Raw genomic sequence first — 24,423 nt, 5'->3', positions numbered from 1 at the left:
GCTTCCCTGGTGGTTCAGAAGGTGCTGGAGACCCGAGTTCAGTCCCTGGACTGGGAAGATCCCCTGGAGAAGGGAAATGGCAACCCATTCCAGTATTCTTGCCTGGAGAATATCATGGACAGAGGAGCCTGGCAGGCCATAGTCCATGGGCTCACAAAGAGTCAGAGGTGACCGCGTGACTAACACTTTGGGTCATACATGCGCCCTCAATTGCAGAACAGCCCAAGACGTCTTCACATCCCTGACGGATTCTCTGGCCTCTGCCAGCTTGAATTCCTCGCGGCTGTCAGGGTCAGAATTCTGAGATAGCCGGAGTTGGGAGCAGCCTCGAGCAAGAGCAGCCTCTGCCGCCTCTCCCTCCGCTGGAGTCTGCCGCTCAGCTTCCAGGGAGGTGGGTGGTTCCGTGCGGGGAGTTAGCACACAGCAATTACGTCTTCCTTGAACTGCAGCAGGCAAAGCCACTGACATTTATATCCAAAAATGGCTCGTTCGGATCCCACAGCCTTCCCAGAGGAGAATCTGTCATGTCTTCATCACCCTCCACTAAGGGCAAGGAGCCGCTGTTAACAGGAGATTCCATTCTCAGCGTGCCATCCCCCCCACCCCGCCCCCCTAACACACACACACTTGCATTCAGAAACCCAACAGGGTTTGGTCACTGTGCTCAGTGCTGCAGCCCCCAGATTCCGCCCCCCCCCCCCCGCCCCGGCTTTGCCTGTTTGTCTTAGGCCCCACCAGCTCTCGGGGTCAGCTCTGAGTTGACCAAGACCTCCCTCTGGCAGGTGACATCTGCTTAGGGAAAGCAAAGCCAGGGAGAGGTCAGGAGTGCCCCCATCCCTCCTCGGCCACGCTCTGTCCCCAGGAGCTGGGCTCTGCACCCTTTCCTTGGTGGCCCACTTCCCAGCTAAATGCTTCCAGAATGATTTCTCCACAGAGCAGTAGCTGAAGTGGGAAGGCTCACCTCTAGCTGGCAACTAGCCAGCAATACATACTGAACATCTTTCAGGTCTCCAGACAGTCCCAGTTGCTTTGGGGGGTTAAGCATGACTCCTCCAAAGAAGAGATGTAAAAAATAAGACATAAAGACCAAGCATGCCTACAGCCGTCTCTCATTTTAGTTCACACACCCATATCCTTGCAGTGGGATGTTTATCCAGTCAGAGATTTTGTAGTAACAAAATCTGGTATTCAATCTCACAATTTGGCTATCTGATGGGATAAGCTGTGTTTCATTCTTAAGGATGAGCATTCTTGAGAATGTTTTGGAGTCAGTTTTCCTTGCGCGATGTGATTCTTGTTTTATCTTGTTTTTGTTTCTGCTTCAAAGCCAACCCAGATCTTATAACTGATTTTTTCAGACACATCCACCATGACTCATAGCTGTTTGATAAAGGATAAAATGGTTCTATTTCTCAGGCTTAACTTTCAAAATTAAACATTCAAATTAAAAAAAAAAATAGCATTGCTCCAGTAGATGTCAGTGATTAAACTCACAAAAACAGTTCTTTTCAGAGAAGCTCCATAATGTATCTAGACTGTTTCTTCCTTTCATCCAACCCTGACCTAATTCTGAGCTTTTTTTTTAAATGCATCTTGACTTAATTAATTGTTTACAAGCTGTTGCTCAGAGATGAGTTTATTTTCTGAATAGATACCCATGAGGAACCTTCTAGGGGTCAGGAAGGCTGAATGAGGTCCCCTTGCATTCAGGGAATGACAGCCTCCTACCTCACACCCATCCCTGGACCGGTGAGAATGCAGAGTGCCTGTGTGGCAACCCACTCCAGTATTCTTGCCTGGAGAACTTCATGGACAGAGGAGCCTGGTGGGCTACAGTCCATGGGGTCGCAAAGAGTTGCACACGACTGAGCGACTAACACTGTGAGTACACAGGGCCACTCCCACTGCCTGAGGTGGCACTGCCTGCTCCCTCCAGACCCTGCAGTTTCAGGGAGAGAATTGGTATCTGCTACTTTCATAAAAGCTGCTGGTAACCTAAGGAGATGGAAAGGCTACTTGCCAGGGTCTTCAGAAGATCTGATCCAACATGGCAAGATGGACTTTTCAGTTCCCTTAAGAAAAATCTTGCTTGAAAGAATATGTCTGGAGCCAACAGCTATCTGCTCAAGCACGAAAGACATCTATTAATACAAATTTCCTCTGTTTTGTCTTACTCCCTAAAGGGAGATGACTAGAAAAGGTCAAAGTGATTCTGTTTCTTGTAATTCACGTAAATAAATTATTATTAAGTGTCCACCATATTGGGGCATGGGGACACCAGGATAAATGATGTATGTCCTACCTACCCTCAAGGAACTTACAAGGACTTCTCTGTGTACCATCCACTTCCAATGAGGTGTTTTATTCCCCAACACAGAAAATCACTGCTAAATGGATTTCACACTTCCCTGACCTTTTGTCATGACTCCCACGTCTTCATTTAAATTGTCAACTGTAATAAGGTGATGCCCTCATTGGGGAGATTAGAGCCTCTCCCTGTGTCTTCACGCCAGCCAGGAATCTGAGAGCCATCCTCAACTTTTCCTTCTTCCTCACCTCTCCCATCCAATCAGTCATCCTGAACTGGAAATTCTACCTCCATGACATTTCATGTCTCACACATTTCTTCATTTCCATGGCCTCACTTGGGGCTTCTTCACATCTCAGCTGAAACCACTTAAATGCATTCTGGCTCATAGCCCTGGGTTCAGTCTTATCCAGCACTTGATTATTCACCATACTATATCATAACATGGAGAAGGAAATGGCAACCCACTCCAGTGTTCTTGCCTGGAGAATCCCAGGGACGGGGGAGCCTGATGGGCTGCCGTCTATGGGGTCGCACAGAGTCAGACATGACTAAAGCGACTTAGCAGCAGCATATCATAACAGCATTTTTATCTGTCAGTCTGTATGCTGGATTATAAGCCCTTGAGGGCAGGCATTAGCTTCCAATCTCCGTGTCCTGGACACTGAGCACAGTGATAGGCTAATAGGAGGCACTTAGCTTATGCTTATTAAATGCATGGGAGATGCTAAATGGATGCATGGGTGTATTAAATGTCTCCACACTACTGTGATTTTACTGTTTCTCCTCTTCAGTTTCCTCTCTGTTGTTAATAATCACTTTATCAATTTTAGCAGTATTTCTGCTTTTTATTCACTTATTTCCACTACCCTAATTAATTTTTGGTTTCAGTCTGCTATGGGCTAGCAAACCAGAAAATCAAAGTTATTTAGAGAGTGTGTAAAGTAAGGGTGAACAGGCCCTGACCAGGTCCCTCTTCTACAATCAAAGCAAATGAGCTTCAATGCACTGATTCCGTGAGAGCTGTCTCAGCACCTCAGGGAACTTTGTTCGACTGCTGTGTTCCAGACGGCAGGAGTTGTCAATAAGTCTGAAAGTTACCTAGAGGTAACTAAGATGTGACTGTATGAAACTTTTTGAAAATTGGTGACCTTTCAATTGATACAGAGTTGATTTACAATGTGGTGTTAGTTTTGGGTGTACAGCAAAGTGATTCAGTTATGTTTATATATTTTTATAATTATTTTATAAATTTATATTCTTTTTATATAAAACGAATATTTATATTCTTTTACATTCTGGTCTGTTACAGGATGTTGAATATAGTTTCCCGTGCTTTACAGTAAGACCTTGTTGTTTATCTCTTTTATGTGTAGCAGTTTGTATCTACTAATCCCAAACTCCTCATCTATGCCTCCCCCACCTTCTTTCCCCTTTGGTGACCATAAGTTTATTTTCTGTGTTTGTGAATTTGTTCCTGTTTTGCAAATAAGTTCATTGGTGCCGTATTTTAGATTCCACATATAAGTGACATCATATGGTAATTGTCAGTAATCCATCATTTTAATTTGTACTTTTATTTCAATAGTACTCTTTCAAATTCACTTCTGAACATGTATAGCAAAACTTCTGATTTTACTATACTTTTTAAATGATATATATGAATCTTACCAAAGTATGTTATTAAAACTTATCTCACTGGAAAATACTTATGTTGCTGCTTATTTATATCTTTGCTGTTTTTAATTTTTTCAAATACAGTTTAATGTTAAATAAGGAAGGATGTCAAAAATCCCTGTAGAAATGAATTGAGAACCCTCTACTTAAAATGAACGGACATTGCATTATTCTGTTGAAATTCTCCACCTACCTAATCCTATTCTTAATGGATTCTTTGCCAGCAGAGAACTGATGAATACAGCCTTGAAATACTTGTTAGCACAGAGCAGTGGGTTTTGCTTTTTAAACTATGGTTGGTTATATTTAGGAGTGAAGATAGTGCACACCCTTAGAAAAGAAGTTGAGCTTGGAATTGAAGCCAGTAATCCTTCAGGTATGCATCTTAATCGCCTCAGTTGAGAGCACAAGCCCACTTCACAACCTTTGCAGCTGCCTTCCATCTCAGCTCCTGCAGCTGGAGGCCTGGTTAACCAGGTCCACATGTGTGGCCCCCGTCCATTAGAACTGATGGACAGCTAACACTGGACCAGCAAATCCATAGGCTGCGCCAGGCCAATTAGATTCTCTCTTTTAGAAATACAAAGTCAGGGCTCTGACACAGAACTAATGGGTTGGTGCTGAGCGCTGGATCTGAGAGGACACAGAGAGTCAGGATGGAAGTGCCATCTTGGGCTACATGCAACCAGGAAAAGCCAATTAGAGAGAAACAGAGAGAAGAGCCACTCTGAAGCCCTAGGAGAGACACAGAGGTGACCTCAATTCAGAGAATGATCAGCTGCAAAATTTTCAGGGTGCAGCACAAAATGAAAATGTGGAACCCCTTATTCAAAAGCAACTTTTGGAAGGGGATGGCACTAAAGTTATTACAATATATTTTTTATTTACAGTTGTTTATAAATTATACAGGAGTGTATTAGTCAACTCAGGCTGCCATAACAAAATATCACAAACTGGGTGGCTGAAGCAACAGAAATGTACAGTTCTGAAGATTAGAAGCCCAAGATCAGGGTGTTGTTAGGGTTTCTGGTAAGACCTCTCTTCTGGGCTTGCAGACAGCTATCTGGTTGCTGTATCACATATAACCCTTCCTCTGTGCACACAGGAAAAGAGAAATGCCTAGTGTCTCTTCCTCTTCCTATAAGGACTTGGGTCAAAAAGAGTCAGACATAGCAACTGAACAAGAAAACAATCTCTTTAATTGCTCTGTCTCAAACTACAGTCACAGAGAAGGTTAGCATTTCAAAATACAAACTGGGGACAGGGGACAGAATTCAGACTGTAACAAGGTAATAATAGTGATATATAGGAATCATTTACAAATTGAACTTGCAAAATGAACAAAATAATATTTTTGGTATTACAATCTTATATAACATAATCAGTTCAGTTCAGTTGCTCAGTCGTGTCCGACTCTTTGTGACCCCATGAATCGCACACCAGGCCTCCCTGTCCATCACCAACTCCTGGAGTTCACTCAAACTCATGTCCATCGAGTCAGTGATGCCATCCACCCATCTAATCCTCTGTCATCCCCTTCTCCTCCTGCCCCCAATCCCTCCCAACATCAGGGTCTTTTCCAATGAGTCAATTCTTTGCATAAGGTGGCTAAAGTTTTGGAGTTTCAGCTTCAGCATTAGTCCTTCCAATGAACACCCAGGACTGATCTCCTTTAGGATAGACTGGTTGGATCTCCTTGCAGTCCAATGGACTCTCAAGAGTCTTCTCCAACACCACAGTTCAAAAGCATCAATTCTTCAGTGCTCAGCTTTCTTCACAGTCCAACTCTCACATCCATACATGACCACTGGAAAAACCATAGCCTTGACTAGATGGACCTTTGTTGGCAAAGCAGTATCTCTGCTTTTCAATATGCTATCTAGGTTGGTCATAACTTTCCTTCCAAGGAGTAAGTATCTTTTAATTTCATGGCTTCAATCACCATCTGCAGTGATTTTGGAGCCCCCAAAAATAAAGTCAGCCACTGTTTCCACTGTTTCCCCATCTATTTCCCATGAAGTGATGGGACCAGATGCCATGATCTTAGTTTTCTGAATGTTGACACAATAAATAATACTTTATTAGTGTAGCTTGACTGATAGTAAGACTTTTCCTGGCTCACATCTGCACATGTAATTATTACACCATCAAAATTTATACTTTTGGCAACTTTATTTTCTAATGATATCGAAAGCAATGTGAATTGCTCTTGGAAAATCCAGGAATGTAAGTGATTTTTGAATCTTTTTCATTTTGAGGTAACTCCAGTTACTGGAGCTGTTAAGAGTATGTTATAAGCTGTGAAAACTTTGGGGAAAATTTCTGATTATTTATTTTGAAATACAAATATCAGCATATCAAAAGCTGATGATTCTTGAAGAATAATTTTTCTTTAAAAATGTAGTCTTTCATACAAATCCCTTTCATGTAAGTCTGGATCTAATTTTAAATGTAAATTTGAACAACAGCATGTTAATATTTCCTCTTACATTTCCTATGATCTGTGCAGGTTACACAAAAATCTGACTTCATGATTTATGTATAATTCAAACACCTGTCTATGTCTTGTATCACTGTATCTTCCAGTACAAAAGAGACAATTGTAAAATTACCTTTTTCATCAATAATTGGTTCATCTGATGCTTCACATGACAATAGTGTCCTTTGCGATCAAATGTGGTCATCTTTAAATTTAATTTCTGTTTCTAAGCTTGTGGATATTTATTTTGCAATGTTGCAGCAGTTTTCAAAACTAGGTATTTTAAATTATAAAGAGTTCTAATAACTTACTGATAGGCTTTATTGCAATGCCCACATGTATTTTTCTATTTAGTATTAATTTGCTGACCAAGTTTTAACAGCTGAGCTCCAGTGGTTCCAGACCAAGATTTAAGATTTGTGCCAGTGCCCGCTCCAGTGTTCTTGCCTGGAGAATCCCAGGGACGGTGGAACCCGATGGGCTGCCATCTATGGGGGCGCACAGAGTCGGACACAACTGAAGCGACTTAGCAGCAGCAGCAGTGTATATTTGGGAGAAGGCAATGGCACCTCAACTCCAGTACTCTTGCCTAGAAAATCTCATGGACAGAGGAGCCTGGTAGGCTGCAGTCCATGGGGTCGCTAAGAGTTGGATACGACTGAGTGACTTCAGTTTCACTTTTCACTTTCATGCATTGGAGAAGGAAATGGCAACCCACTCCAGTGTTCTTGCCTGAAGAATCCCAGGGACAGGGGAGCCTGGTGGGCTGCCATCTATGGGGTCGCACAGAGTTGGACACCACTGAAGCGACTTAGCAGCAGCAGCAGCAGCAGCAGCAGCAGCAGCAGCCAGTGCCCCAGAGAAGGGTTCCACGGCCAAATCAGCAGACTGGCCTCCCACCACTGATCCTAGCATTGTTCTCACAAGAAGCCCCTCTGCTTCCCAGGGCTGAGGCTGCTGCCACCATCATTGCCACCAATATGGACCTGGTCCCAGCCTTGGCATGTGCAGCCAGGTTAACTGCTTGGCATGTGCACTAACCACTGCTCAGTGTGACGTAGGACTAAGCCAGCCTGCCTAAGTGTGTGTGTGTGTGCGTGTGCACACTGTGTGCTGCCACTTCATATATCTCCTCTTCGCACATGCATGCTCCATTATCTATGAAGACTTAACTTACAAAACACAAACTCCTCATTGGCGAGTTCTGTCACCATCCCTGAGGGATCCAGGCTGTGCCTGTGTCTTGTTCTTGGAGGCCAGTAAGATGGCATCTACTGTATTTTTATGAAAACTTCCCTATTGTTAGACACTACAGGATGCCCAGTCATTGTCCTTTCTCTCTTCTTTACTAAAAGAAAAGTTATTCTTTTCAGGGGAACCACATGCCACCTCCCAGAATTCCTTACATCTAAAGGTAATTATGCAACTCAGAGCCAACAAAGAGTAATCAGAAGGCTGCTCTTCCTGATACACTTATGGCGTTCTTTCTGTTCCTCTTCTTCTTACCAGGAAAGTATACCTGAGGCTGGAGGTAGAAAAGCCATCTTGCAATCATGAAGCAATTAGCAAGAAGAAGGTAGAACTGGAACACAAGAAGAAGCTTTACCAACCCCAAACCGTTAACTCCTGAATGTCCTATTGTATTAGAAACATAAATTCTTTTGGTTAGGCACTGAATCTAGTTTTTATTATATGCAACCAAATGAAATCATAATTGAGATATCCTTTTGCTTATATTAGCTTGGGTGGGTTTTTGTTCCTTGCAGCTTGCTAGTTTTGTACCATCCATAGCCTATCTTTTTCCTACACAAGGTGTTTTTACTCCTACCAATCATTACTTGCAGCTCTTAGTTACAAGGCTACTCTCAGTCTGCCCAGGCTGTTGGTTTTAAGAGCTGTAACTGCAGGGGAATTTACATCCCCTTGGTGCTGTTTGTAACCTTTGCCTTACTCTGGATGGTTTACCTTACTGGAGGATTAAGAAAGAGTTATCCCCGTGAGATGTTCATAGAACACTCTTACACAATCCCATTGCCCAAGTCTGCTGGGACATTTCCTAATAAAGTACTTTTCCACGAATCCTTATCTCAGGGTCTACTTCTGGGAAACAGAACCTAAGATGCAGTCCAAAGATTCTGAATAGAATACATACTATCAAGTGCTATGGGCTGAATGTTTGTGTCTTCCGAAAATTCTTTTGTTGAAATCCTTAATCCCCAGTTTGATTGGTGGTGGTAAACAGGTAGCTAGACCCTAAGTGGGGAGTCCCCATGATTGGATTAGTGTCCTTATAAAAAGAAAAAGAGATGTGAGATGTCAATCTGTGTGTGTGTGTGTGTGTGTGTGCACGCACGCGCATACACGAACATGCCGAGAAAAGGCCATGTGGGGACATAACCACATCTCAGTCTCAGTTCAGTCATTCAGTCATGTCTGACTCTTTGCAACCCCATGGACTGCAGCATGCCAGGCTTCCCTGTCTATCACCAGCTCCTAGAGCTTTCTCAAACTCATGTCCATCGAGTCAGTGATGTCATCCAACCATCTCATCCCCTGTAGTCCCCTTCTCCTCCTGCCTTCAATCTTTCCCAGCATCAGGGTCTTTTCTAATGAGTCAGTTCTTGGCATCAGGTGGCCAAAGTATTGGAGCTTCAGCTTCAGCATCAGTCCTTCCGAAGAATATTCAGGACCTGATTTCCATTAGGATGAACTGGTTGGATCTCCTTGCAGTCCAAGGGACTCTCAACAGTCTTCTCCAACACCACAGTTCAAAAGCATCAATTCTTCGGTGCTCAACTTTCTTTATAGTCCAACTCTCACATCCATACATGACTACAAAGTAACGTAGCAAAGTTAAACTACTACATTACTACAAAGTAATGCAGTAAAGTTAGCAAAGTAATGTCTCTGCTTTTTAATATCTTTTTAATATGCTGTCTAGGTTGGTCATAGCTTTTTTTCCAAGGAGCAAGTGTCTTTTAATTTCATGGCTGCCGTCACCATCTGCAGTGATTTTGGAGCCCAAGGAAATAAAGTCCCTCACTGTTTCCATTGTTTCCTCCTCCATTGGCCATGAAGTGACGGGACCAGATGCCATGATCTTCGCTTTTTGAATGTTGAGTTTTAAGTCAGCTTTTTCACTCTCCTCTTTCACCTTCATCAAGAGGCTCTTTAGTTCTTTGCTTTCTGCCATGAGCGTGGTATCATCTGCGTGTCTGAGGTAACTGATATTTCTCTTGGCAATCTTGATTCCAGCTTGTGCTTCATTCAGCCCAGCATTTCACATGATGTACTCTGCATATAAGTTAAATAAGCAGGGTGATAATATACAGCCTTGACATACTCTTTTTCCTATTTGGAACCAGTCTGTTGTTCCATGTCCAATTCTAACTGTTACTTCTTGACCTGCATACAGATTTCTCAGAAGGCAGGTAAGGTGATCTGGTATTCCCGTCTCTTTCAGAATTTTCCACTGTTTGTTGTGATCCTCACAGTCAAAGTCTTCGGTGTAGTCAATAAAGCAGAAATAGATGTTTTTCTGGAACTCTCTTGCTTTTTTGATGATCTAATGGATGTTGGCAATTTGCTCTCTGGTTCCTGTGCCTCTTCTAAATCCAGCTTGAACATCTGGAAGTTCATGGTTCACATACTGTTGAAGCCTGGCTTGGAGAATTTTGAGCATTACTTTGCTAGTATGTGAGATGAGTGCAATTGTGTGATAGTTTGAACATTCTTTGGCCACCCAAGATGAACGGGTCTTGGTGAAGAGTTCTGACCAACCATGGTCCACTGGGGAAGGGAGTGGCAAACCACTTCAGTATTCTTGCCTTTAGAACTCCATGAACAGTATGAAAAAGCAAAAAGATAGGACACTGAAAGATGGACTGTCCAGTCGGTAGGTGCCCAATATGCTACAGGAGAAGAGTGGAGAAATAACTCCAGGAAGAATGAAGAGATGGAGCCAAAGTGAGAACAACAGCCACCTGTGGAAGTGACTGGTGTTGGAAGTAAAGTCCAATGCTATAAAAAACAATATTGCAAAAGAACCTGGAATGTTAGGTCCATGAATCAAGGTAAATTAGAAGTGGTCAAACAAGAGATGGCAAGAGTGAACATCAACATTTTAGGAATCAGTGAACTAAAATGGACTGAAATGGGTGAATTTAACTCAGATGACCATTATATCTACTACTATGGGCAAGAATCCCTTAGAAGAAATGGAGTAGCCGTTGTAGTGAACAAAAGAGTCTGAAATGCAGTACTTGGATGCAATCTCACAAATGACAGAATGATCTCTGTTCCTTTCCAAGCAAGCCATTCAATATCACAGTAATCCAAGCCTATGCCCCAACCAGTAATGCTGAAGAAGCTGAAGTTTAATGGTTCTATGAAGACCTACAAGAACTTCTAGAACTAACACCCAAAAAAGATGTCCTTTTCATCACAGGGGACTGCAACACTTCACATAACCATATAAACCCTCACTAAGAGTATGACAGGCTTCCCTTGTGGCTCAGCTGGTAAAGAATCCACCTGCAATGCAGGAGACCTGAGTTCAATCCCTGGGTTGGGAAGATCCACTGGAGAATGAAAAGGCTACCCACTCCAGTATTCTGGCCTGGAGAATTCCATGGACTGTACAGTTCATAGGGTCTCAAAGAGTAGGACATGACTTAGAAACTTTCACTTTCACTTTCAAGGGTGTGCCAGCACCCTGATCTGGAACTTCTAGCCTCCAGAAACATGAGAATTAAACATTTTTGTTTAAGTCATCTAGTCTATGATACTCTGTTATAGCAAACTAAGATACTAACAAATTTAAAAGTAATTTAAAAGCCAGTCAGTTTTGATGTTTGTTATACATTCAAGTCTTTAGTGGGAATAAAGATATCCTTCTTTGCATCATGCATAGCTCCATCCCTCTTCACATATCCCGTCTGATAGCAGCCCAGGAATTTTTAACTACTTCAAATATAATGTGATACTCCAATTAAACATATATTTATTAGTTTGAAATTCATAAAAAATATCAATAACCTCAGATATGCAGATGAAGAACCTTTTGATGAAGGTGAAAGAGGAGAGTGAAAAACCTGGCTTAAAACATCAACATTCATAAAATGAAGATCATGGCATCCAGTCCCATCACTTCATGGCAAATAGATGGGGAAACAATGGAGACAGTGACGGACTTTGTTTTCTTGGGCTCCAAAATCACTGCAGATTGTGACTGTAATCACCATGAAATTAAAAGATGCTTGCTTCTTGGAAGAAAGCTATGACAAACCTCGTCAGCATATTAAAAAGCAGAGACATTACTTTGCTGACAAACATCCATCTAGTCAAAGCTGTGGTTTTCCAGTAGTCATGTATGGATGTGAGAGTTGGACTATAAATAAAGCTGAGCACCAAAGAATTGATGCTTTTGAAGTGTGGTGTTGGAGAAGACTCTTGAGAGTCCCTTGGACAGCAAGGAGATCAAACTAGTCAATCCTTAAGGAAATCAGTCCTGAATATTCATTGGAAGGACTGATGCTTAAGCTGAAGCTCCAATACTTTGGCCACCTGAGAGCCAACTCATTAGAAAAGACCCTGATGCTGGGAAAGATTGAAGGCAGGAGAAGGGGATGACAGAGGAAGAGACGGTTAGATGGCACCACTGATTCAATGAACACGAATTGGAGCAAGCTCCAGGAGATAGTGAAGGACAGGGAAGCCTGGTGTGCTGCAGTCCATGGGGTTGCAAAGAGTCAGACACGACTGAGCAATTGAACAACAATTTCATAAGAAGCAAATGTCACTATTTTGATACTGAAAAGATGAAGATAAAATAGATGATAGCCGGGTCTTCCCTGGCGGTCCATTAGTTGGTACTCTGCACTTCCACTGCAGGGGACTCAGTTTCAATCCCTGGTCAGGGAGTTAAAATGCCACAAGCTACGCAGATGGCAAATAAATAATGTTAAATTAAACTAATAGATGTCAGTCAAAGTGTTGATCGAGGGCTGTCTTTCATACCTCACAGCCACTGCAGTTTGTGGGGAGCACTCCAATCTGGCACTGGCTCTAGAGGGAATGCAGCTTGTTACCCTTAACCTCCTCATCACCTCCCAACACCATACTTTCTTGATCCTAAACTTTGCTGCTCTTTGTTGGTCATTGTTGGCATTTTAGACTTTTGTTCTATGTGTAAAAGAAAATTGAATAGCTTTATTCACAGCCTGATTCTCTTTTACCTTGATGCATGGGTCATGCCCTTGAAAGGCTGGGGATTATTTTTAAAGGCCTGAATCAATACTCTCATTGAGAAAACTGGACCATGTGGGCTTGCAAGCTCAAGATGAAAAGCTGAAACCCTTTCCAACAGCTCAGTTCCTAAGGCTGAGAGCAGGGCAGATGGCGCAGTGTCCCTCGATATGATTTGATTACCAGTCACTGCCAGATGCCCTGTCTAGGGTACGTGAAGAAAAGCACAGACAGCCCACTGGATTTACACGGTTTAGGAAGCAGATACTCTTTCAGTTCAGTGACAAAGAAGCAAAATGCTGCTTCAGGTTTTAAGAAAACACAACTGCCACTTCTGAAGAGTCAGGAGCAAAAGGAGGGTACTGCACACACCCCCAACATGCAACACCACCTAAGGGACTTCCCAGGTGGAGACAGTGGTCAAGATTCCACCTGCCAATGCAGGGGACGTAAGGGACTCAGATTCGATCCCTGGGTCAAGAAGACCCCCTGGAGGAGGAAATGGCAATCCACTCCAGTATTCTTGCCTGGAGAATCCCATGAACAGAGGAGCCTGGAGGTCTACAGTCCATGGGATCGCAGGGTTGGACACAACAACAGCAACAAGGGGTGGGCAGATCATCTAAGTCACCCCCCTGGCCGGACCTCTGGACACACCCCTATCCTCACCCCATAAAAGTAAGAAGTAGTGAGCAAGCAAGGGAACTGTGTTTGTTCTCGCTCGTCCTGACTGTAGCAGGGGCCCCAGTAAAGCCTGATTTTTTTGTCTGGCCTCTGATCACTTCCTATTGATTAAGGAGGCCAATTGGGTTTCCCAGGTGGCAGAGTGGCAAAGAACTCACTTTCCAATGCAGGAGATGAAAGAGACACAGGTTCGATCCCTGGGTTAGGAGGGGTTAGGAGGATCCCTTGGAGCAGGAAAACCCACTCCGTATTCTTGCCTGGAAAATGAAATAGACAGAGGAGCCTGGTGGGCTACAGTCCATGGGGTCACAAAGAGTCGAACACAATTGAGCTCATACGCACACAAGGAGGCCAATAACTCTGGTCAGTAACAAGTCTTCTAGGGGCGTGTATACAGATCGTCCTGCAGAGATAGTCAATAAGTTTTGACTCAGCACTTTCCTGACTTGCTTTCAGCCTGCCAGAGACCTACCACTGAAGGGAATTTAAGGCAATTTAACATGCCACACACCCCATTAGTCTGGGGTACACTTGGCTTTCTGCTTTACCCTCCTGTCTCCGTTTCTCCACCCAGAATAAAAACTTGATTTTGGAACATAGGCTTAGCTTTTTGCAGTCCTATGTCCCTTGCTATCAGGTAGAGCCAGTGGGAAGAAATGAGCTTCTGCTTATGGATTTATATTTAACAATTTATATATGGTCAACTAGCCTAGTGATGCCATTTGACTATATTAATTATATTCCATCAAGGCAAGATCTATGAAGCTCGTGAGACAAATAGTAAGTAGACAATTTGCAAATAAAATGCAAATCTACCCCAATCAGTCACAAACCAGAAACAGTAGATTAAAGACACTGAAACCCTGAGTGTAGTCTATTTTACAGATCAAAAGGGATGGTAACCAATTTCCTCCAAATTTGGTACCTTCTAATATACAAGAATAGTTTCTTTACTGTGTTTGGTCACTTCGCAAATGGCAGGCACAGTGAATTGGGACAACTTCATTCAAAGAACCATTGACCTTTTTTGAGGAGTAAAGAGAAATTAGAATAATGGCAATGAAGATTATCGGAAACTTTTTTCCAGTCAAAAAGAAAAAAAAAAAAAATCATCTCCCCACCCTCTGTACAACCTACACACACACAGCATCTTACAAGCAAAAATTCCTTAGGCCTTCATTTAAGATACTACCAGAGATACACACCAGTGATTAGGTGACTAATTGCTTTGCTTTTATATTCCAGCCAGATGTACTAGAGAGGCAAGAAGAGGCAATAAGATTCCATTATTGAATCTTACGGAAGAGAAGAGAAAAAGATCACCTTAGAGTATTAAAAAGTCCCCCAGGTTGGGGGAAGTCATCTAAAAGCCAAATCCTGCCTGGAGTCTCAGTCTGCATATTCTTGACCCTGGTTCCCACAATCTGAGATTCTCAAAGAACTCTTGAGAAGCCAAGCAACTTAAAGGGCCCATTTAAAGCATCAAAACTAAAGCTGGTGTGTACTATTTGCTCTGAAAAAGAAATTCAGAACATTCAGATATGCAATAAAACCAATCATATTACACACGTATATTGCCAAGACACTAGCAGTCTCTTGAGCCAACTTTGTCATTTTTGGATTTATGTTACATCAGTTTAGAAAACTAATTTAGTATACTAGGGCTATTATTCTACATTAAGCAAGTCAATTTTAGCAATCTATATTTACAGAAAAATAAATTAGAATGGGTAGCCTTTAAAAGAAATTTTTTATCTGTGAAAATAATACATGTGTACTGGGTAGATACAGAAAATAAATGGTAGAAAATAAAAATCAACAGTAATTACAGCAGCAAGGGAAAACCCATGTTGACATTTTGAGGTATTTATCTTCAACTCTTTAATGCTCATATATCTACTCATGTATGTCACCTAGAGCCAGACATCCTGGAATATGAAGTCAAGTGGGCCTTAGAAAGCATCACTATGAACAAAGCTAGTGGAGGTGATGGAATTCCAGTTGAGCTATTTCAAATCCTGAAAGATGATGCTGTGAAAGTGCTGCACTCAATATGCTGGCAAATTTGGAAAACTCAGCAGTGGCCACAGGACTGGAAAAGGTCCCAAAGAAAGGCAATGCCAAAGAATGCTCAAACTACTGCACAATTGCACTCATCTCACACACTAGTAAATTAATGCTTAAAATTCTCCAAGCCAGGCTTCAGCAATAAGTGAGCCGTGAACTTCCATATGTTCAAGCTGGTTTTAGAAAAGGCAGAGGAACCAGAGATCAAATTGCCAACATCCGCTGGATTATCGAAAAAGAAGAGAGTTCCAGAAAAACATCTACTTCTGCTTTATTGACTATGCCAAAGCCTTTGACTATGTGGATCACAATAAACTGTGGAAAATTCTGAAAGAGATGGCAATACCAGACCACCTGACCTGCCTCTTGAGAAATCTGTATGCAGGTCAGGAAGCAATAGTTAGAACTGGACATGGAACAACAGACTTGTTCCAAATAGGAAAAGGAGAACGTCAAGGCTGTATATTGTCACCCTGCTTATTTAACTTCTATGCAGAGTACATCATGAGAAACACTGGGCTAGAAGAAGCACAAGCTGGAATCAAGATTGCCGGGAAAAACATCGATAACCTCAGATATGCAGATGACACCACCCTTATGGCAGAAAGTGAAGAGGAACTAAAAAGCCTCTTGATGAAAGTGAAAGAGGAGAGTGAAAAAGTTGGCTTAAAGCTCAACATTCAGAAAACGAAGATCATGGCATCTGGTCCCATCACTTCATGGGAAATAGATGGGGAAACAGTGGAAACAGTGGCTGACTTTATTTTTGGGGGCTCCAAAATCACTGCAGATGGTGATTGTAGCCATGAAATTAAAAGATGCTTACTCCTTGGAAGGAAAGTTATGACCAACCTAGACAGCATATTGAAAAGCAGAGACATTACTTTGCCAACAGAGGTCCGTCTAGTCAAGGCTATGGTTTTCCAGTGGTCATGTATGGATGTGAGAGTTGGACTGTGAAGAAAGCTGAGCGCCGAAGAATTGATGCTTTTGAACTGTGGTGTTGGAGAAGACTCTTGAGAGTCCCTTGGACTGCAAGGAGATCCAACCAGTCCATTCTAAAGGAGATCAGCCCTGGGATTTCTTTGGAAGGACTGATGCTAAAGCTGAAACTCCAGTACTTTGGCCACCTTCATGTGAAGAGTTGACTCATTGGAAGAGACTTTGATGTTGGGAGGGATTGGGGGCAGGAGGAAAAGGGGACAACAGAGAATGAGATGGCTGGATGGCATCACTGACTCGATAGACGTGAGTCTGAGTGAACTCCGTGAGTTGGTGCTGGACAGGGAGGCCTGGCGTGCTGCGATTCATGGGGTTGCAAAGAGTCGGACACGACTGAGCGACTGAACTGAACTGAACTGAACTGATGTACAGTTATCCTATTGTTTTTGCAGGTCTTACATTTAAATTTATTTTTGAATGTGTAAAACATACATTTGGCATTAAAGTCTAATTAAAGTACACCAACTGTTCAGAATTTTTTACGTTTTTCCTATTGTTTCTTTAGTGCTTTTTTATTGATATTTGCGGGGAGCTGCCCGTGAGAACGGGGTCCTTTGTCTGAAGGACACAGCTCTGGGAGCTGCCTCAGTCCTTGAGGGTTTGCTTGCAAACATAGCTCTCTGTCCCCCCACCCCAGAGATTAGGCGCTTATTTACTGCAGGCACCTGGAGTTCCGTGCAAACTTCTCATGCACAGGGAAATGTTATCTGGCGTAAGAAATAACAACAGGGAGCCATTCCCACGCTCTCAAGATTTCTTGTGACTGTTTGTAAGATGTATAGGTCAACCAAGAAAAAATGTCAACTGTCTTGTCTTTCTCACGCTTCTCTGTATAAATATAAGATGCTGAATAAAGTTGGTGTCAGACTGCGTCCCTTTGTGGAGACGTGTCTGAACCTCTCGACCCCATCTTTGTTGTAGTCTCTTGCTTTAGTTTCTTTTTTAGCCCCGCCATGCACGTTCTCGGGACCTGATCGACTTTGCCGGCAGGCACCGGCAGATATTGAAGAATTCTGCATATGTTTTTCATTTTTAGTACAAGTCTTTTCCCTGTTTAGAATTTATTTGATCAACTTTTTTAATTGTAAAGGTTTCTAACAAATTTAGACAAACATCTACTACTGCTTCTATAGTTAGAGTCTTTGATCTCCTAGGATGATCATTTTTCTTCTATTTTTTTATTTTACTTTTTCATATTTTACATTTAATTTTAATCCATCTGAAATTTATCTGGGGCTAAGATGTACAGTATCCAACCAACTTTATTTTTTGAGTAATGGTTTCTTTCCCTACAATTTTATGATACCATCTTTTATGGATTGAAATGTGTCCTCCAGAAAGCTATGTTGAAAGTCCTAAGCCTCAGTATTTCAAAACGACCTTATTTTAAAAAAATAAGTAATTGCAAACCTAGTTAGTTAGGATAAGGTCATGCTGGAGTAGGGTGGGCCCTTACTCCAGTTTGAAGAAAAGAGTAGACGCAGAGAGAATGCCAAGTGAAGACTGTGAGGAGACTCCATGCAAAGGTGGGACCAGAGTCGGGAGTCAGGTTGCCACAAGCCAAGGAGCACTAAGCATGGCCACCAAGTCTCAGAAGCTAGGAGGAGGCAAGGAAGGAGACTTCCTCAGAAACTCCAGAGGGAGCATTGTTCTGCAGATACCTTGAACTTGAACTTCAAGCGTCCAGAACTGTTAGACCATAAATTTCTGTTGTTTTAAACCACCCAGTTTGTGGTGCTTCATTACAGCAGCCCTTGGAAATGAATGCACCCTCTTCAGCAGATATAAACCTCTTATAAACTAGTATTTTTTGGGGGGGGTTCCATTGATTTATGTCTATTACTGTATGAATATAATGCTATTTTATTAAGGTTTTTGATTTAATATTCTGTATCTTTCCCCTCACTACTTCATCTTTTCTGAGCTTTCTTACTAATCTTACAAATTATTCTTCATAGTAAGTTTTATTTTTAGAATGAAAGTGTCAAGTCCTATTTCTTCCAAAATACAAACCTGATAATTTTTTATGTACAGTGATTCATCACTTAACAACAATAAAAATTCACACTCTGATTACGTTAAGTAACAAAATCTCCAGCTTCTTTGAAATAGGATTTCAATTTTTAAAATTGATTTACATTTAACAATTTACATTTATTCCAGAAAATTGGACCAATATGTGATCATAAAACAATTATAGATATTAAAGAATAAAAGTCTTCCATTGCATACAGTTGAAGGAAACTGTATTTTTAAATAATAATTTTATTATTGGATAATAAAGCCTGCCTTTGATTTTCACATTATTTTAATGTTTAAAAATTCTTTGCCATCATTTAGTTCAGTGAACAACATAACAGACATTCCGCCTCAAGGATGTTACCACATTCACCACCTACCCAGCCTAATGTCTCAACTCCAATTATAAATGTTTTTCTAAAATCCTTACCCACCTTCCCCGAAGTCTTCCCCCTCCCTATATCCTGAATGCTTAGATTCTATCAGTCCTTCAAGTCGCCCTCAGGAGTTGCCCGTATCTTAGAGCCTTGAAATCACCTTAGTTGGAAGCACTGTCTTCCTATTGCTTAACTAGTCGCTTTCTGCCCATAGTTCATCTTACACCGTGTATTGTGTAACAGTTATCTTTTATCTGTGTGTAGGGTTTGAACTATGATTTATTAAGTCACCTTGTTTGAGCAACATATTTTGTTACAATGCATACTAAACCCTTTTTGAAAAATCAGATTGGCTAATTCCATGTACTCCTCCTAAATTCGTGCTTCTAAATTACCTGTTCCTTATGTAAGAAACTGAGAGAACTGGCCTCACCTAAGACATTTTTGTGGAGGGGAACGCCCAGCACCTACAAGGCATCTCTATGTAGGTCAGGGTTGGCCCCTACATGTGTGTCTCAGACATCAGTGCTACAATTAACGTTCTCCAACAAAACTTCACACATTACGTTCTCAGTGTGATGGGATCAGCAGTGGACAAAAAGTCAGAAGGACTGGATTCAAGTTCTGGCTTTGTTCTCATCTTTCCTTCTCTGGGCCTGTTTGTTTCTTCTTCTGTATCACGATGTTATTGCAAGGGGATCACTGGGAAGTGGGAGGTTTTTTGTTGCGAGGTGGATTTGCCGTTTGGTTGATTTTTGCTTTGTTTTGTTTTGATTGCAGCAGCAGTAAAGACTTTCAAAAATTAAAGTGGGAGGAGGGGCAATAATTGATTAAAAAAAAAAGAGCCTCCCTGGTGGGAGCTGGAAGAATGGCTGGAAACCTGTCTTGACCTTTCCCACTTCTCCCAGCAGCCTTGGAGGCTCCTCTGTGGCCTGAACACCAGGGTGGTTCCTGAGAACACACTCTGAAACCATTAAACTAGGTCAGGGTTTCCTAAGCTTCAGGCATCCACGTACCAACTTGTGATTTTTACCTGAATCAGCAGGTACCATGTGCTACTTATTCTTCCATTCATCCACTCAACAAAGATTTGTTGAGACACATTACACTTAGCTCAGATGTTATTTTTCTAACCTACCCATTTGTTTAACTTAAATAATTTCCTTAGCCTCATTCTAAGCAAATAAATCTAGTATAGAACATCAGCTATGTATTTCTAGCATACTTGAAAATACGTACACAACAATTCCATTTGGAAATGTTTCTCTTCACACTTAAGTCATTTCAGCATCCGTACAGTATGTGGGACACATTTGGGAAACATAATTGCCTTCATTTCCTCTAGCATGACCAGGCCGTGCTCTGGTCAGATGCAGTGGAAGGATATCATTTTCCTCTGTATAATGTTGTCATTACTATCCATCTTCAGAAAATAGTCATCAAGTGCTTAACTGCTGCAGTGTCTCATATCTAAGGAATGGCCTGCACTCATTTATTCATCATCCAGATGATCATCAAAAGCATGTGTATGTACCAATCTTCTTGATCCATTCCTCTGCTGATGGACATTTAGGCTGCTTTCATGTCTTGGCTACTGTAAATATTGCTGCTATGAACATTGGGATGCATATATCTTGTTGAATAGAGTTTTCTCCAGATGTATGCCCAGGAGTAGGATTGATGGATCATATGATAGCTCTCTTTGTAGATTTTTAAGGAACCTTCATACTATTCTGCATAGTGGCTTCACCAATTTATATTCCCACCAACAGTGTAGGAAGGTTCTTTTTTCTCCACATCCTCTCTGCTGCTGCTGCTAAGTCACGTCAGTCGTGTCCGACTCCGTGTGACCCCAGAGACAGCGGCCCACCAGGCTCCCGTCCCTGGGATTCTCCAGGCAAGCATACTGGAGTGGGTTGCCATTTCCTTCTCCAGTGCAGGAAAGTGAAAAGTGAAAGTGAAGTCACTCAGTCGTGTCAGACTCTTCTCGACCCCATGGACTGTAGCCTACCAGGCTCCTCCATCCATGGGATTTCCCAGGCAAGAGTACTGGAGTGGGGTGCCATTGCCTTCTCCCCACATCCTCTCTAGCACTTATTATTTGCAGATATCTGAAGATGGCCATTCTGATTGGTGTGAGGTAATATCTCATTGTAGTTTTGATTTGTATTTCTTTAATAATTAGTGATATTGAGCATCTTTTCATGTGTCTGCTGGTCTGTATGTCTTCTTTGGAAAAATGTCTATTTAGGTCTTCTGCTCATTTTTTTTGTTGTTAATTTGTGTGTGTGTGCTTTTCTTTTATGTTAAGCTGTATGAGCTGTTTGCATATTTTGGAAATTAAGCCCTTGTCAGTTGCATTGTTTGTAAATATTTTCTGCTGTTTTGTGTGCTGTTTTTTAGATGTGGTATATATACAATGGAATATTAGTTAAAGTCGCTCAGTCGTGTCCGACTCTTTGCAATCCCATGGACTATAGCCTGCCAGGCTCCTCTGTCCATGGAATTCTCTAGGCCAGAATACTAGAATGGGCACCCGTTCCCTTCTCCAGGGGATCTTCCCAACCCAGGGATCGAAGCCAGGTCTCCCGCACTGCAGGAGGATTCTTTACCATCTGAGCCACCAGGGAAGCCCACAATGGAATATTAATCAGCCATAAAAAGAATGAAATAATGTCATTTGCAGCAACATAGATGAACCTAGAGATTATCATACTAAGTGAAGTAAGCCAGACAGAGAAAGACAAATATCACATGACACTGTTTATATGTAGATACTGAAAAAACCTAAAAAAACAATACAAATGAACTTATTAATGAAACAGACTCATAGACAAGAAAACAAACTTATGGTTAAAGCAAAGAGATGAGGGATAAATTAGGGGTCTGGGGTTAACATGTACACACTACTATGTATTAAATAAACAATAAGGATCTAATGTATAACAGAGAAGTATATATAATATCTTGTAATAACCTATAAAGACAAAGAATCTGAAAAAGAATATTATGTCTACAATTACTTTGCTTAACACTTGAAACTAACACATTATTGTAAATCAACTATACCTGCTTATTTAACTTCTATGCAGAGTACATCATGAGAAATGCTGGGCTGGAAGAAGCACAAGCTGGAATCAAGATTTCCAGGAGAAATATCAATAACCTCAGATATGCAGATGACACCACCCTTATGGCAGAAAGTAAAGAGGAACTAAAGAGCCTCTTGATGAAAGTGAAAGAGGAGAGTGAAAAAGTTGGCTTAAAGCTCAACATTCAGAAAATGAAGATCATGGCATCTGGTCCCATCACTTCATGGGAAATAGATGGGGAAACAGTAGAAACAATGTCAGACTTTATTTTTGGGGGCTCCAAAATCACTGCAGATGGTGACTGCAGCCATGAAATTAAAAAACGCTTACTCCTTGGAAGGAAAGTTATGACCAACCTAGACAGCATATTGAAAAGTAGAGACATTACTTTGCCAACAAAGGTCTGTCTAGTCAAGGCTATGGTTTTTCCAGTGGTCACGTATGGATGTGAGAGTTGGACTGTGAAGAAAGCTGAGCACTGAGGAACTGATGCTTTTGAACTGTGGTGTTGGAGAAGACTCTTGAGAGTCCCTTGGACTGCAAGGAGATCCAACCAGTCCATTCTGAAGGAGATCAGCCCTGGGATTTCTTTGGAAGGACTGATGCTAAAGCTGAAACTCCAGTACTTTGGCCACCTTTATGTGAAGAGTTGACTCATTGGAAAAGACTCTGATGCTGGGAGGGATTGGGGGCAGGAGGAGAAGGGGACAACAGAGAATGAGATGGCTGGATGGCATCACTGACTCAATGGACGTGAGTCTGAGTGAACTCCAGGAGTTGGTGATGGACAGGGAGGCCTGGTGTGCTGGGATTCATGGGGTTGCAAAGAGTCGGACACAACTGAGTGACTGAACTGACCTGAACTATACTTTAATTTTAAAAAAGAAAAAAAGGCACCCAAGATGTGATGAAACCACTTGCCCAGGTCAGGCCGGCACCTTGACAAAGAATAAACCAATACATGGAAAGCTGATAGAACATTAATATCATATAGTGCTTTAGAAGGACTTTTCAGGGTTAAAGACAAGAGTAGGGTCCTGTGAAGCTGGCAATGGGAGCTTCAAGTTCAGATCACAAGTAGTCCCACTCCTGTTTCAAAGGCCTGGCTGCTGCGTAGAGAGCCCTGCAAATGCTCCCTTTCTCCTGGCTCCATTGTCCCCACCCACCCTCCGAGTCAAAGCCTGAGGACTCTACAAAGGCAAGGAGGGTCTCGAGTGAGGAGATCCCAGGCTGGAGACTCCCTAGCCTTCTATTATGGAGAAGCACATAAAACTGGTCTTTTCTAAAGGCCAGATCTTTCCTGGGGCCTGCCTTTGCAACTCTCACTTCACCCAACTACACACAAACTTTCCAGCACCATGAACTACCTGCCAATTATTGAAAGAGTCCCACAGAAACCACACAGAAGCAGAGGATCTTAGCAGTAAACGCAGAGGTTTTCTAGTGGCTGGGCTGCGGCCAGCCCTCTGTGCAATTCAGGATCTCTGTCTACAGACACTCAGTTTCTGCTTCAACCCTACACGGAGGCTACCACCCGCGCTCCCCCCACCCCACATCCAGTACGGCTTTACAACATGCTGGGTGGCCATATTTGGGTATAGTTCAAGGTCAGTGTTCTTGTCCTGTCCTGGCCCTATTACTGGCCAGTTGTGTGACAGCAGACAAGTGTCACCCTCTCAGCCTTGTTTTCCTCCTTTGTAAACTGGGGACTGTGTCCGATGGGATGTCTAAGGTCCCTTCCATAACTATCATTTGACTGATCTGATTCTAACCACCTCTCTTCCCCATGACAGCCCTTCAAATATCTAACTGCAGCATCCATGTCATCTCCTCCTCAGCAAACATTCCCTTTCCTGTCCACGTGTCCCTGTCGTGCCTGGTCTCTGGATCCCTCTCTGCTCTGGTCATCCTCCTCTGGAAGGGGGCCAGCTCATCAGCTCAGTTCAGATAAGGGGCACAGCAGAGCCTGCCTGGGACTTCTTCCAGAGCACCTGCTCATTGCCAGAACCAAGACTGTCTGCCTCAATTAGAACATCTGGTCACCTTCCCTTGTCCCCCTAATCCCACTGCAAACCCACTGGCTTCACTAATACAAGAAGTTAGATTTTAAATACTGGCTGTTAGGAAAAGACAGAAGAGTCATATGCTAATGCATAACCTCATTTTTTCCCAAGGAAATGGCAACCCACTCCAGTGTTCTTGCCTGGAGAATCCCAGGGACAGGGGAGCCTGGTGGGCTGCCGTCTCTGGGGTTGCAGAGTCGAACATGACTGAAGCGATTTAGCAGCAGCAGCAGCAGCAGGCCAGTAGAGCACAGCCAAGAAGATGCTGCTGCCACCTTGTGGCAGCAGTTATCACATTGCGTCTCTGTTCATCAGCAGGACTTAGGGACGAATCACTGAGCAACACGCATGTCCACTGGCTTTCATATTAGGAATCCTGAGACAGAGAAAATAAATAGAGATGAATCAC

This window comes from Bos indicus x Bos taurus, chromosome 9 (assembly GCF_003369695.1).
Source record: "Bos indicus x Bos taurus breed Angus x Brahman F1 hybrid chromosome 9, Bos_hybrid_MaternalHap_v2.0, whole genome shotgun sequence".
Lineage (NCBI taxonomy): Eukaryota > Metazoa > Chordata > Mammalia > Artiodactyla > Bovidae > Bos > Bos indicus x Bos taurus.
The sequence above is the reverse complement of the archived record's forward strand: the minus strand, read 5'-3'. Positions refer to the sequence as shown.